The sequence below is a fragment of the Musa acuminata genome, chromosome BXJ2-8 (genome assembly GCF_036884655.1).
Source record: "Musa acuminata AAA Group cultivar baxijiao chromosome BXJ2-8, Cavendish_Baxijiao_AAA, whole genome shotgun sequence".
NCBI classification, from domain to species: domain Eukaryota; kingdom Viridiplantae; phylum Streptophyta; class Magnoliopsida; order Zingiberales; family Musaceae; genus Musa; species Musa acuminata.
Genome location: NC_088345.1, coordinates 37,210,001 through 37,223,167, shown reverse-complemented (window position 1 = coordinate 37,223,167; position 13,167 = coordinate 37,210,001). Strand labels below are relative to the sequence as shown.

At 46.6% G+C, this 13,167-nt stretch overlaps 11 non-coding genes across 11 annotated transcripts; all 11 read right to left on the bottom strand.

The window, feature by feature from the left end:
* Positions 1-204: 204 nt before the first annotated feature.
* Positions 205-323, bottom strand: LOC135621313 (5S ribosomal RNA). Its single transcript, XR_010490495.1, has one exon. It is a non-coding gene; the product is annotated as a 5S ribosomal RNA (ribosomal RNA).
* A 448-nt stretch (positions 324-771) lies between these two features.
* Positions 772-890, bottom strand: LOC135621201 (5S ribosomal RNA). Its single transcript, XR_010490426.1, has one exon. It is a non-coding gene; the product is annotated as a 5S ribosomal RNA (ribosomal RNA).
* A 448-nt stretch (positions 891-1,338) lies between these two features.
* LOC135621089 (5S ribosomal RNA) lies at positions 1,339-1,457 on the bottom strand. The gene has a single exon (XR_010490315.1). It is a non-coding gene; the product is annotated as a 5S ribosomal RNA (ribosomal RNA).
* Positions 1,458-1,905: 448 nt separating this feature from the next.
* LOC135620976 (5S ribosomal RNA) lies at positions 1,906-2,024 on the bottom strand. The gene has a single exon (XR_010490204.1). It is a non-coding gene; the product is annotated as a 5S ribosomal RNA (ribosomal RNA).
* Positions 2,025-2,472: 448 nt separating this feature from the next.
* LOC135620863 (5S ribosomal RNA) lies at positions 2,473-2,591 on the bottom strand. Its single transcript, XR_010490093.1, has one exon. It is a non-coding gene; the product is annotated as a 5S ribosomal RNA (ribosomal RNA).
* A 448-nt stretch (positions 2,592-3,039) lies between these two features.
* On the bottom strand, positions 3,040-3,158 carry LOC135620747 (5S ribosomal RNA). Its single transcript, XR_010489982.1, has one exon. It is a non-coding gene; the product is annotated as a 5S ribosomal RNA (ribosomal RNA).
* A 448-nt stretch (positions 3,159-3,606) lies between these two features.
* Positions 3,607-3,725, bottom strand: LOC135620631 (5S ribosomal RNA). The gene has a single exon (XR_010489871.1). It is a non-coding gene; the product is annotated as a 5S ribosomal RNA (ribosomal RNA).
* A 448-nt stretch (positions 3,726-4,173) lies between these two features.
* On the bottom strand, positions 4,174-4,292 carry LOC135620515 (5S ribosomal RNA). Its single transcript, XR_010489758.1, has one exon. It is a non-coding gene; the product is annotated as a 5S ribosomal RNA (ribosomal RNA).
* Positions 4,293-4,740: 448 nt separating this feature from the next.
* On the bottom strand, positions 4,741-4,859 carry LOC135621730 (5S ribosomal RNA). Its single transcript, XR_010490892.1, has one exon. It is a non-coding gene; the product is annotated as a 5S ribosomal RNA (ribosomal RNA).
* Positions 4,860-5,307: 448 nt separating this feature from the next.
* On the bottom strand, positions 5,308-5,426 carry LOC135621618 (5S ribosomal RNA). Its single transcript, XR_010490781.1, has one exon. It is a non-coding gene; the product is annotated as a 5S ribosomal RNA (ribosomal RNA).
* Positions 5,427-5,874: 448 nt separating this feature from the next.
* On the bottom strand, positions 5,875-5,993 carry LOC135621505 (5S ribosomal RNA). The gene has a single exon (XR_010490669.1). It is a non-coding gene; the product is annotated as a 5S ribosomal RNA (ribosomal RNA).
* Between the last annotated feature and the right edge of the window lie 7,174 nt (positions 5,994-13,167).

Genomic DNA, 13,167 nt, shown 5'->3' with positions numbered 1-13,167 from the left:
CCTCGGAGGCCGACGGGAGAGGTTTTGGCCGCTCGGGGCGCAAAAACGAGTGCAACAGGGGGTCACCCATCCTAGAACCACTGTATGTTTATGAAGAAATTTTTAGATGATGATTTCATTATTCTCCTGCTATATGTTAATGACATATTTATTGTTGGCCATAATGCTGGAAAAATTGAAAAGCTTAAAAGAGGGGCGCAAAAAGGAGTGCAACACGAGGACTTCCCAGGGGGTCACCCATCCTAGTACTACTCTCGCCCAAGCACGCTTAACTTCGGAGTTCTGATGGGATCCGGTGCTTTAGTGCTGGTATGATCGCACTCGTTTTGTGTGCGTCGTCCCTCGCCTTTGTACTCTCGAACGATCTCGGAATCGCCATTGTCGGATCTCTCCGATGCCCACGAGGCCGACCGCGTACCGGACACGGCAAGCGCGCGCCGAAACCATCGGGACTTTCTCGAACGAACTCGGAATCGCTATTGCGGCCCCATTCCGGAAAGCTCTCTCCGAGCCCCACGAGACTGACTGCGTAGCGGTCACGGCAAATTCCGAGGCCCAAAACCATCGCCTCGGAGGCCGACGGGAGAGGTTTTGGCCGCTCGGGGCGCAAAAACGAGTGCAACAGGGGGTCACCCATCCTAGAACCACTGTATGTTTATGAAGAAATTTTTAGATGATGATTTCATTATTCTCCTGCTATATGTTAATGACATATTTATTGTTGGCCATAATGCTGGAAAAATTGAAAAGCTTAAAAGAGGGGCGCAAAAAGGAGTGCAACACGAGGACTTCCCAGGGGGTCACCCATCCTAGTACTACTCTCGCCCAAGCACGCTTAACTTCGGAGTTCTGATGGGATCCGGTGCTTTAGTGCTGGTATGATCGCACTCGTTTTGTGTGCGTCGTCCCTCGCCTTTGTACTCTCGAACGATCTCGGAATCGCCATTGTCGGATCTCTCCGATGCCCACGAGGCCGACCGCGTACCGGACACGGCAAGCGCGCGCCGAAACCATCGGGACTTTCTCGAACGAACTCGGAATCGCTATTGCGGCCCCATTCCGGAAAGCTCTCTCCGAGCCCCACGAGACTGACTGCGTAGCGGTCACGGCAAATTCCGAGGCCCAAAACCATCGCCTCGGAGGCCGACGGGAGAGGTTTTGGCCGCTCGGGGCGCAAAAACGAGTGCAACAGGGGGTCACCCATCCTAGAACCACTGTATGTTTATGAAGAAATTTTTAGATGATGATTTCATTATTCTCCTGCTATATGTTAATGACATATTTATTGTTGGCCATAATGCTGGAAAAATTGAAAAGCTTAAAAGAGGGGCGCAAAAAGGAGTGCAACACGAGGACTTCCCAGGGGGTCACCCATCCTAGTACTACTCTCGCCCAAGCACGCTTAACTTCGGAGTTCTGATGGGATCCGGTGCTTTAGTGCTGGTATGATCGCACTCGTTTTGTGTGCGTCGTCCCTCGCCTTTGTACTCTCGAACGATCTCGGAATCGCCATTGTCGGATCTCTCCGATGCCCACGAGGCCGACCGCGTACCGGACACGGCAAGCGCGCGCCGAAACCATCGGGACTTTCTCGAACGAACTCGGAATCGCTATTGCGGCCCCATTCCGGAAAGCTCTCTCCGAGCCCCACGAGACTGACTGCGTAGCGGTCACGGCAAATTCCGAGGCCCAAAACCATCGCCTCGGAGGCCGACGGGAGAGGTTTTGGCCGCTCGGGGCGCAAAAACGAGTGCAACAGGGGGTCACCCATCCTAGAACCACTGTATGTTTATGAAGAAATTTTTAGATGATGATTTCATTATTCTCCTGCTATATGTTAATGACATATTTATTGTTGGCCATAATGCTGGAAAAATTGAAAAGCTTAAAAGAGGGGCGCAAAAAGGAGTGCAACACGAGGACTTCCCAGGGGGTCACCCATCCTAGTACTACTCTCGCCCAAGCACGCTTAACTTCGGAGTTCTGATGGGATCCGGTGCTTTAGTGCTGGTATGATCGCACTCGTTTTGTGTGCGTCGTCCCTCGCCTTTGTACTCTCGAACGATCTCGGAATCGCCATTGTCGGATCTCTCCGATGCCCACGAGGCCGACCGCGTACCGGACACGGCAAGCGCGCGCCGAAACCATCGGGACTTTCTCGAACGAACTCGGAATCGCTATTGCGGCCCCATTCCGGAAAGCTCTCTCCGAGCCCCACGAGACTGACTGCGTAGCGGTCACGGCAAATTCCGAGGCCCAAAACCATCGCCTCGGAGGCCGACGGGAGAGGTTTTGGCCGCTCGGGGCGCAAAAACGAGTGCAACAGGGGGTCACCCATCCTAGAACCACTGTATGTTTATGAAGAAATTTTTAGATGATGATTTCATTATTCTCCTGCTATATGTTAATGACATATTTATTGTTGGCCATAATGCTGGAAAAATTGAAAAGCTTAAAAGAGGGGCGCAAAAAGGAGTGCAACACGAGGACTTCCCAGGGGGTCACCCATCCTAGTACTACTCTCGCCCAAGCACGCTTAACTTCGGAGTTCTGATGGGATCCGGTGCTTTAGTGCTGGTATGATCGCACTCGTTTTGTGTGCGTCGTCCCTCGCCTTTGTACTCTCGAACGATCTCGGAATCGCCATTGTCGGATCTCTCCGATGCCCACGAGGCCGACCGCGTACCGGACACGGCAAGCGCGCGCCGAAACCATCGGGACTTTCTCGAACGAACTCGGAATCGCTATTGCGGCCCCATTCCGGAAAGCTCTCTCCGAGCCCCACGAGACTGACTGCGTAGCGGTCACGGCAAATTCCGAGGCCCAAAACCATCGCCTCGGAGGCCGACGGGAGAGGTTTTGGCCGCTCGGGGCGCAAAAACGAGTGCAACAGGGGGTCACCCATCCTAGAACCACTGTATGTTTATGAAGAAATTTTTAGATGATGATTTCATTATTCTCCTGCTATATGTTAATGACATATTTATTGTTGGCCATAATGCTGGAAAAATTGAAAAGCTTAAAAGAGGGGCGCAAAAAGGAGTGCAACACGAGGACTTCCCAGGGGGTCACCCATCCTAGTACTACTCTCGCCCAAGCACGCTTAACTTCGGAGTTCTGATGGGATCCGGTGCTTTAGTGCTGGTATGATCGCACTCGTTTTGTGTGCGTCGTCCCTCGCCTTTGTACTCTCGAACGATCTCGGAATCGCCATTGTCGGATCTCTCCGATGCCCACGAGGCCGACCGCGTACCGGACACGGCAAGCGCGCGCCGAAACCATCGGGACTTTCTCGAACGAACTCGGAATCGCTATTGCGGCCCCATTCCGGAAAGCTCTCTCCGAGCCCCACGAGACTGACTGCGTAGCGGTCACGGCAAATTCCGAGGCCCAAAACCATCGCCTCGGAGGCCGACGGGAGAGGTTTTGGCCGCTCGGGGCGCAAAAACGAGTGCAACAGGGGGTCACCCATCCTAGAACCACTGTATGTTTATGAAGAAATTTTTAGATGATGATTTCATTATTCTCCTGCTATATGTTAATGACATATTTATTGTTGGCCATAATGCTGGAAAAATTGAAAAGCTTAAAAGAGGGGCGCAAAAAGGAGTGCAACACGAGGACTTCCCAGGGGGTCACCCATCCTAGTACTACTCTCGCCCAAGCACGCTTAACTTCGGAGTTCTGATGGGATCCGGTGCTTTAGTGCTGGTATGATCGCACTCGTTTTGTGTGCGTCGTCCCTCGCCTTTGTACTCTCGAACGATCTCGGAATCGCCATTGTCGGATCTCTCCGATGCCCACGAGGCCGACCGCGTACCGGACACGGCAAGCGCGCGCCGAAACCATCGGGACTTTCTCGAACGAACTCGGAATCGCTATTGCGGCCCCATTCCGGAAAGCTCTCTCCGAGCCCCACGAGACTGACTGCGTAGCGGTCACGGCAAATTCCGAGGCCCAAAACCATCGCCTCGGAGGCCGACGGGAGAGGTTTTGGCCGCTCGGGGCGCAAAAACGAGTGCAACAGGGGGTCACCCATCCTAGAACCACTGTATGTTTATGAAGAAATTTTTAGATGATGATTTCATTATTCTCCTGCTATATGTTAATGACATATTTATTGTTGGCCATAATGCTGGAAAAATTGAAAAGCTTAAAAGAGGGGCGCAAAAAGGAGTGCAACACGAGGACTTCCCAGGGGGTCACCCATCCTAGTACTACTCTCGCCCAAGCACGCTTAACTTCGGAGTTCTGATGGGATCCGGTGCTTTAGTGCTGGTATGATCGCACTCGTTTTGTGTGCGTCGTCCCTCGCCTTTGTACTCTCGAACGATCTCGGAATCGCCATTGTCGGATCTCTCCGATGCCCACGAGGCCGACCGCGTACCGGACACGGCAAGCGCGCGCCGAAACCATCGGGACTTTCTCGAACGAACTCGGAATCGCTATTGCGGCCCCATTCCGGAAAGCTCTCTCCGAGCCCCACGAGACTGACTGCGTAGCGGTCACGGCAAATTCCGAGGCCCAAAACCATCGCCTCGGAGGCCGACGGGAGAGGTTTTGGCCGCTCGGGGCGCAAAAACGAGTGCAACAGGGGGTCACCCATCCTAGAACCACTGTATGTTTATGAAGAAATTTTTAGATGATGATTTCATTATTCTCCTGCTATATGTTAATGACATATTTATTGTTGGCCATAATGCTGGAAAAATTGAAAAGCTTAAAAGAGGGGCGCAAAAAGGAGTGCAACACGAGGACTTCCCAGGGGGTCACCCATCCTAGTACTACTCTCGCCCAAGCACGCTTAACTTCGGAGTTCTGATGGGATCCGGTGCTTTAGTGCTGGTATGATCGCACTCGTTTTGTGTGCGTCGTCCCTCGCCTTTGTACTCTCGAACGATCTCGGAATCGCCATTGTCGGATCTCTCCGATGCCCACGAGGCCGACCGCGTACCGGACACGGCAAGCGCGCGCCGAAACCATCGGGACTTTCTCGAACGAACTCGGAATCGCTATTGCGGCCCCATTCCGGAAAGCTCTCTCCGAGCCCCACGAGACTGACTGCGTAGCGGTCACGGCAAATTCCGAGGCCCAAAACCATCGCCTCGGAGGCCGACGGGAGAGGTTTTGGCCGCTCGGGGCGCAAAAACGAGTGCAACAGGGGGTCACCCATCCTAGAACCACTGTATGTTTATGAAGAAATTTTTAGATGATGATTTCATTATTCTCCTGCTATATGTTAATGACATATTTATTGTTGGCCATAATGCTGGAAAAATTGAAAAGCTTAAAAGAGGGGCGCAAAAAGGAGTGCAACACGAGGACTTCCCAGGGGGTCACCCATCCTAGTACTACTCTCGCCCAAGCACGCTTAACTTCGGAGTTCTGATGGGATCCGGTGCTTTAGTGCTGGTATGATCGCACTCGTTTTGTGTGCGTCGTCCCTCGCCTTTGTACTCTCGAACGATCTCGGAATCGCCATTGTCGGATCTCTCCGATGCCCACGAGGCCGACCGCGTACCGGACACGGCAAGCGCGCGCCGAAACCATCGGGACTTTCTCGAACGAACTCGGAATCGCTATTGCGGCCCCATTCCGGAAAGCTCTCTCCGAGCCCCACGAGACTGACTGCGTAGCGGTCACGGCAAATTCCGAGGCCCAAAACCATCGCCTCGGAGGCCGACGGGAGAGGTTTTGGCCGCTCGGGGCGCAAAAACGAGTGCAACAGGGGGTCACCCATCCTAGAACCACTGTATGTTTATGAAGAAATTTTTAGATGATGATTTCATTATTCTCCTGCTATATGTTAATGACATATTTATTGTTGGCCATAATGCTGGAAAAATTGAAAAGCTTAAAAGAGGGGCGCAAAAAGGAGTGCAACACGAGGACTTCCCAGGGGGTCACCCATCCTAGTACTACTCTCGCCCAAGCACGCTTAACTTCGGAGTTCTGATGGGATCCGGTGCTTTAGTGCTGGTATGATCGCACTCGTTTTGTGTGCGTCGTCCCTCGCCTTTGTACTCTCGAACGATCTCGGAATCGCCATTGTCGGATCTCTCCGATGCCCACGAGGCCGACCGCGTACCGGACACGGCAAGCGCGCGCCGAAACCATCGGGACTTTCTCGAACGAACTCGGAATCGCTATTGCGGCCCCATTCCGGAAAGCTCTCTCCGAGCCCCACGAGACTGACTGCGTAGCGGTCACGGCAAATTCCGAGGCCCAAAACCATCGCCTCGGAGGCCGACGGGAGAGGTTTTGGCCGCTCGGGGCGCAAAAACGAGTGCAACAGGGGGTCACCCATCCTAGAACCACTGTATGTTTATGAATGAAAGTCAGACAAGTAGCAGGAGTTGCGCCGGAGTCAAGATCATGATCACATTGGGAGTTCGAGAGTTCGACGGAAGTTCGGACGGTCGTCGGAGGTTTTGCGAGAACAGATCCGAGAAGTCCGGAAGCTTGCCAAGCGAAGCTCGTCGGAACTCGCCAAGTGGATCGTCGCAAAATCCAGGAGTTTGCCGGAAGTCCGTAGAAGCATCACCGAGGGTTCATCGGATGATCGACGGAAGTTCGCCGGAAACTCGCCGGAAGAAGCGATTGACGTGCCGAAGCAAAGCTGCAGAAATTGTCTTAGATTTAATCGTAGTTAGCACGTTGATTAAGTTAGAAATGTGAGGTGATCCCATTAGCTTAATCCTGGGGCAATTGGGCCCCTGAAGAACTCAGATTGGGTCGAATGGTTCAACCCATTCGGACCCAAGTTGCTGTGGGCGGTGCAACCGCCCCAGCCAAGAGGTGCAACCGCCCAGGGCTCAGTCTCCAAGCGAGACTGGGTGGTGCAACCTCCTCTGTCAACAGGTAGCACCGCCAGAGCTCAAGTTTCGAGCTCTGCCAAGAGGTGCAACCACCGAGCTCGGTCTTCGAGCTCTGGCAGAGAGGTGCAACCTCTCTGGACAGGAGATGCATCGCATGAGCTCGGTCTTCGAGCTCTGGCAGAGAGGTGCAACCACCTCTGGCAGAGAGGTGCAACCTCTCTGGTCAGGAGATGCACCGCCTGAGCTCGGTCTTCGAGCTCTGGCAGAAAGGTGCAACCACCCCTGACAGAGAGGTGCATCCGCCTGAGCTCAATCTTCGAGCTCTGCCAGGCGGTGCAACCTCTCCAGTCAAGAGGTGCAACCGCCTGATCCCGGAATTCCGGGATTTGATCGTTTTGAGCTCTAAATTTGAACTGGGTTAGGGCCTATAAATACCCCACCCGTTCAGCACAGAAATGATATAGATCCACTCCGAATTCCTGATCTTTTCTGTGATTCTAAGAGCTCAAAATTGTGTAAAGTCCAAAAGTTCTCCTCTTTCTGTTCTTCAAAGTTTTGAGTTGTAAAGAGAGGAGAGAAAGGATCTGTAAAGGTTGTCTCCTGAGCCTGTCAAAAGGAGAGAAACTGTAAAAGGGCAGTTGGCCTTCGCCTATTGAAGGAAAGCCTCTAGTTGATGTCGGCAACCTCATCGGTGGAGGAAGCCAAAAGTGGAGTAGGTCAAGACTGACCGAACCACTCTAAATCTCTGGTTTGCGTTTATTTTTGAGCACTTTATCATTACTGCAAACCTCCTACATAGCTACTGCCCTCTGTGCTTTTACGAACGATTCTCTAAGTTCAGATCTTTTCGAATATGCATTGAGACGTAAATCGGTGTTTTCGTACGATCTTTACATCGCAGTTTACGCTTACGCTTTGATTCCATTCATAAGTGCGAACTGCTTTCTGCACATTCACAAAAAGATTTTCAAAGTTCAGTTTCTACGTTTAGACGTAAAACTACGTTTAGATGCAAAACTGTGTTTAGACGTAAAACTACGTTTAGACGCAAAACTGCGTTCAGACGCAAAACTGCGTTCAGACGCAAAACTACGTTTAGACGTAAAACTGCGTTCAGACGTAAACTGCTCTTAGACGCAATCTGCGCTTAGACGCAAACTGCGCTTAAATACAAACTGTGAATCGGCTTTTGCATCATAATAGATTTTATTGAACGAACGCACCTTTCGGTTTTAAATTGCTATAAGATTTCCGCTGCACTAATTCACCCCCCCCCTCTTAGTGCTCTAGATCCTAACAATTGGTATCAGAGCAAGGTTAACTCTCTAACGGATTAAAACCCAAGAGAGATGGCATACGCCGGAAACCAAGAGGGGCATTCTATTACACGTCCACCCATATTCAGTGGGACGGACTACACCTACTGGAAGACCCGAATGAGGATCTTTCTTATTTCTATGGATTTTGAACTGTGGAACCTTGTTGAAAATGGATTTTCAAAGTCTTCTCTTCCAATGATCGATTAGAATGAATTGGAGAAGAAGGCTTTCGCTCTTAATGCAAAGGCTATGAATGCCTTATTTTGCGCACTTGATAAAAACGAGTTTAATCGTGTTTCAACTTGCGAAACTGCATTTGATATTTGGCACACACTCGAAGTGACCCACGAGGGCACAAGTAGAGTGAAAGAGTCAAAAATCAATCTGTTGTTACATTCTTTTGAACTTTTTCGAATGAAACCAAGTGAAACCATTGGCGACATGTTTACCCGTTTCACGGATGTCGTCAACGGTCTAAAAGGACTTGGAAAAAGTTTTTCGGATTTTGAACTCGTAAATAAGATACTAAGATCCCTTCCTAAGAGTTGGGATCCTAAAGTGACTGCTATTCAAGAGGCAAAAGATCTACGCAACTTCCCTCTTGAAGAATTAATCGGGTCATTAATGACCTACGAAATGACTTGTAAAGCTCATGAAGAGCAAGAAGACATCCTTCCAAAGAACAGGAAGGATATGTCACTCAAAACTTCTGAATGCCACTTGAGAGAAAACTCAAGTGATGAGGACTATGATGATGACTTGGCACTTCTAACAAGAAAGTTTAAAAAGTTCTTTAAAAGAAACAAGTTTAAGAATGATACAAAAAATAAACTTGAACCCAAGAAGGACCAAGTAATCTGCTATGAATGCAAAAAACCGGGACATTACAAGAGTGATTGTCCCCAAGTCAAAAGGAGAACGTCAAAGAAAAAGGCGCTTCAAGCAACTTGGGATAACTCAAGCGCATCCGAAGAAGAGGAGTCCAACACCGAGCAAGTTGCTCATTACGCCTTAATGGCCATCGAAGATGAGGTAACAAATTCAATAGATGCAGATTTATCATTCGATGAATTATTAAATGCTTTCCATGAATTGTTTGATGAGTGTAAGATTATCAGTAGTAAATACAAACTGCTAAAAAAGGAGCATGATAGCCTTATTTGTAATTTCGATAAGTTAAATACTGAATATCATGATAGTTTAAGCCCATGCATGAAATGCCATGATCTAGAAACTCTCAAAAAAGAAAACTTGCTACTTAAGGACACCTTGAAGAAATTCGAGGTTGGTAGCAAGTCATTGAACATGATCCTTACAAACAAGGGTCACGTTCCCAAAAGAAGTGGTATTGGATTCGTGAGAAGTCCTCACCAAAGTCCAACCACCTTCATAAAAGGCCCCATCTTACATGTTAGACATCAAAGCAAATGCAACTTTTGTTGCAAGTTTGGACACAAGACGCACTATTGTCCATTTAAGAAAATTAGTCCAAACAAATTGATTTGGGTTCCTAAAGGAACCATGACAAATTCTATGCAACATGATAGAAAATGTAGATCTATTTGTGAGGAACCCAAAAGCAAATGAGTACCTAAAAATCATCCCTTCCTACAAAAACATTAAAATGTTAGGCTGGATCAAGAATTAATATTCTGCTTCTTGATTCTCGACGGTCATAACTCAAAAGTCAAAAGGAACTCGCAACGCTTAAATGACGAGTGGAAATTATAAAATCACAAATGAGATTTGCATGCAACCTAATGTGATATTTCAGAATTAGAAACATATGATTCACATATCCCCTTAATCATCGAATATGTCAATATTATCCATTCATCATCTTCAAATCAAACCTTGTATCATGAAGAAACTAAGTATGTCATAAACTTGAAAGGATTACCAACTTAAACGAACTATCACAAACATGTGTACGACATTGGAAGTATGCATAAGATCTATCTTGATCGTACAAGTTTAAAAAAAAAAAAAAAAAAAAAAAAAAAAACTCATACGTAATCACGTAAGAAACGTTAATTGCTCTGAAAACTCTCCTCAAGACAAAACATCCCTGATCAAATCACAAGTGCTCACTGCCTGCAGGCGGTGGCACCTCTCCAGCTGGCGGTGGAACCTCTCCAGCTGGCGATGGCACCTCTAGCCATCACGAGTTGCCAGCGGTTGCACCGCTCCAGCCAGAGGTGCAACCGCCCGCAACTCTGCCTTTTTAACCCACGCTAGGGCCGGCGGTGAAACCGACCCCAACTCACTTCCCTTCCCTTCTCTACTTCTCCAAGCTTCCTTCATCCCCATTTCATCCCATTTAGCTTCCCAAATACCTCCCATCTCGGAACAAAACATCAAGAATCCTTCCCTCTTTTGAAGATTCCACTAAGGTATTCCCTAAGAACCTCTTTAATTTTGTTTTATTCTTCATTTACTCTTGCTCATCTTTATCCCTCTAAACTACTGTAGTTATGGGATCTAGAAGATCCTCAAGGGACAAGGGAAAGAGGAGATTAGTAGAAGAGTTTGATTTCACCCTCTTTGATTCAAAAAACCATGCTGAAAAATTTCCCTCTTTCGAATTTAGAAGCATCAATAAGGGAAAATACGTAAATATACATGAACTTAGAGACTTAGAAACTATCCAATGGTTTGCAAACCTAGATCTACTTCCAATCTTGCAGATTAACGAACCGATCTATCCTAGGCTAGTTCGATTGTTTTACAATAACATACAAATAGATGAGGAAGAAAGGATGTCCACCTATCTTTTAGGACAACACATCTCAATCACTGATAGATTCATTTGTGATATGATAGGCATTCCCATGAAAAACATAGGACTTTACTTTAGAGGATCATGGGTTGATGAAACTATTGGAACATCCTATGTTGGAGCCTTAGGAACAATCTTTGCCAATCCCGACATAACATTTGTTCCTAAAAGTTGTGAACATCTACTACCTATGAACACTAAATTACTTCATCATATCATGACTAGTATAATTCTTCCTAAACAATACCATCACGATGAAGTAAGTCAATTAGAATTAGGAACTATGTACTTAATCATGAAGGGACATGACATCTGTCTTGGCTATCTTATCCAACAAAGCATGTTAGAATTATCTAAGAAAGATATGATGCTTCCATATGGTGGAATAATTACTAGAATATTGAGAGCTTACGACATTCAAATACCACCAGAAGAAGAAGTAATGAAAGTAGATAGATTCAGCATAATAAACAAAAATCTACTTCACCGACTGAGATGTCACTATAAAAACGGTAACTGGGTTAGAATGCCTAGAAGAACTGATCCTCCTCAACCAGAACCAGAACCGGAAACACCAGTATTTAGAAGTACCCAATCTCCTCCGATCTGTCCCTTTGAGGAAACACATCCAGTTGAGCAAACTCATACATCCGTCAAAGAAATTAGGATTCGAATGGACCAATTCGAACAGAGACAAGAACGGATTGAACAACGACAAGATCAAATTCTATCAGAGCTACAGCAGATTCATAGTCAATTTGACTCCTTGTTTAGGCACTTTAATTTTCTACCTCATGAATGAACTTGTATGAACATTTGTTGTTGTAAACTTCTTATGTTACTCACTTCTGACATACTGGTTGTAAACATCTATCGTGGTAAACATTTGTCATATGCCTTGTGGTAAAGGTTATCTCGAACTTTAATCGTATCGTTTTTCCTTGATATGTGATATGTCCGAACTAAGAATGTTGTGTTCTGAAACTAAAAGTTTTGAAAATCTTGTGCGTTGATGTTGATGTGTCCGAATAGATAAACTCAATTTTTTGGACTATATGATTGCCATGTTTATATGTGAAAATGTGCAACAAAATCTTGTCCAAATGCATCTTATTTGTTCGAATGCTATAAAACAGATTTATTCGTACACTTTCATGAAAAATAAGTTCCTGAAATAAATCTGATAAAGTGATTCCTGTGTATGTATTTCATCCTGTAATATCTTTGCGGGTTAAATGGATTATAACAAAAAGGGGGAAGAAGTGTTCAAAGCAATCTATGCAAAATTCCTCTATAAGCTTGCTAATATTGTTTTCCTCGTATCACAATTACAATGCTTTTTGTTGATGACAAAGGGGGAGAAACATATGAATTGATAAACACTGCCATGATCATGTCTATGTCATAGTTGCAAATACTTGAGTGATGCTATAAACTATGTTATGGTTATGCCATCCTTGCATCACCAAGAGATATATGAACGTGTGCTATAGTTTGCATTATGTCTTGAGTTGATATCCTATCTTGTGAAGTAAATGCAAACTTGCTAGAATGATAATATGTGTGCATCATGTAATAGTCCCTCGCAGCTTTAAATGATAATGTTCAATTACATGGTAAATAGTTACAAACACTATCATACAAACTTGATGATGTATGTCAAGCTTTGACATCATTCTTGAAGAGATACATCATGATGAGTATCATGATGGGAGTATTGATAAGTTTAACTGATCTAACTTATCAATACGTCACTTGAATTCTTATGTCTTGAATTCAAGGTTGACTTATCTCAACAATAGCATATAGATAGGGGGAGTTAAGGATAACTCCATTATCAATTGATTGTCATCATAAAAAAGGGGGAGATTGTTGAATCTCGGATTTTGATGATGAAGTCAATTGTCATTTGTTGTCTAATCTATGTGTTGAGATAAGTGTGCAGGATTAACTACGATGAAAGTCAGACAAGTAGCAGGAGTTACGCCGGAGTCAAGATCATGATCACATTGGGAGTTCGAGAGTTCGACGGAAGTTCGGACGGTCGTCGGAGGTTTTGCGAGAACAGATCCGAGAAGTCCGGAAGCTTGCCAAGCGAAGCTCGTCGGAACTCGCCAAGTGGATCGTCGCAAAATCCAGGAGTTTGCCGGAAGTCCGCAGAAGCATCACCGAGGGTTCATCGGATGATCGACGGAAGTTCGCCGGAAACTCGTCGGAAGAAGCGATTGACGTACCGAAGCAAAGCTGCAGA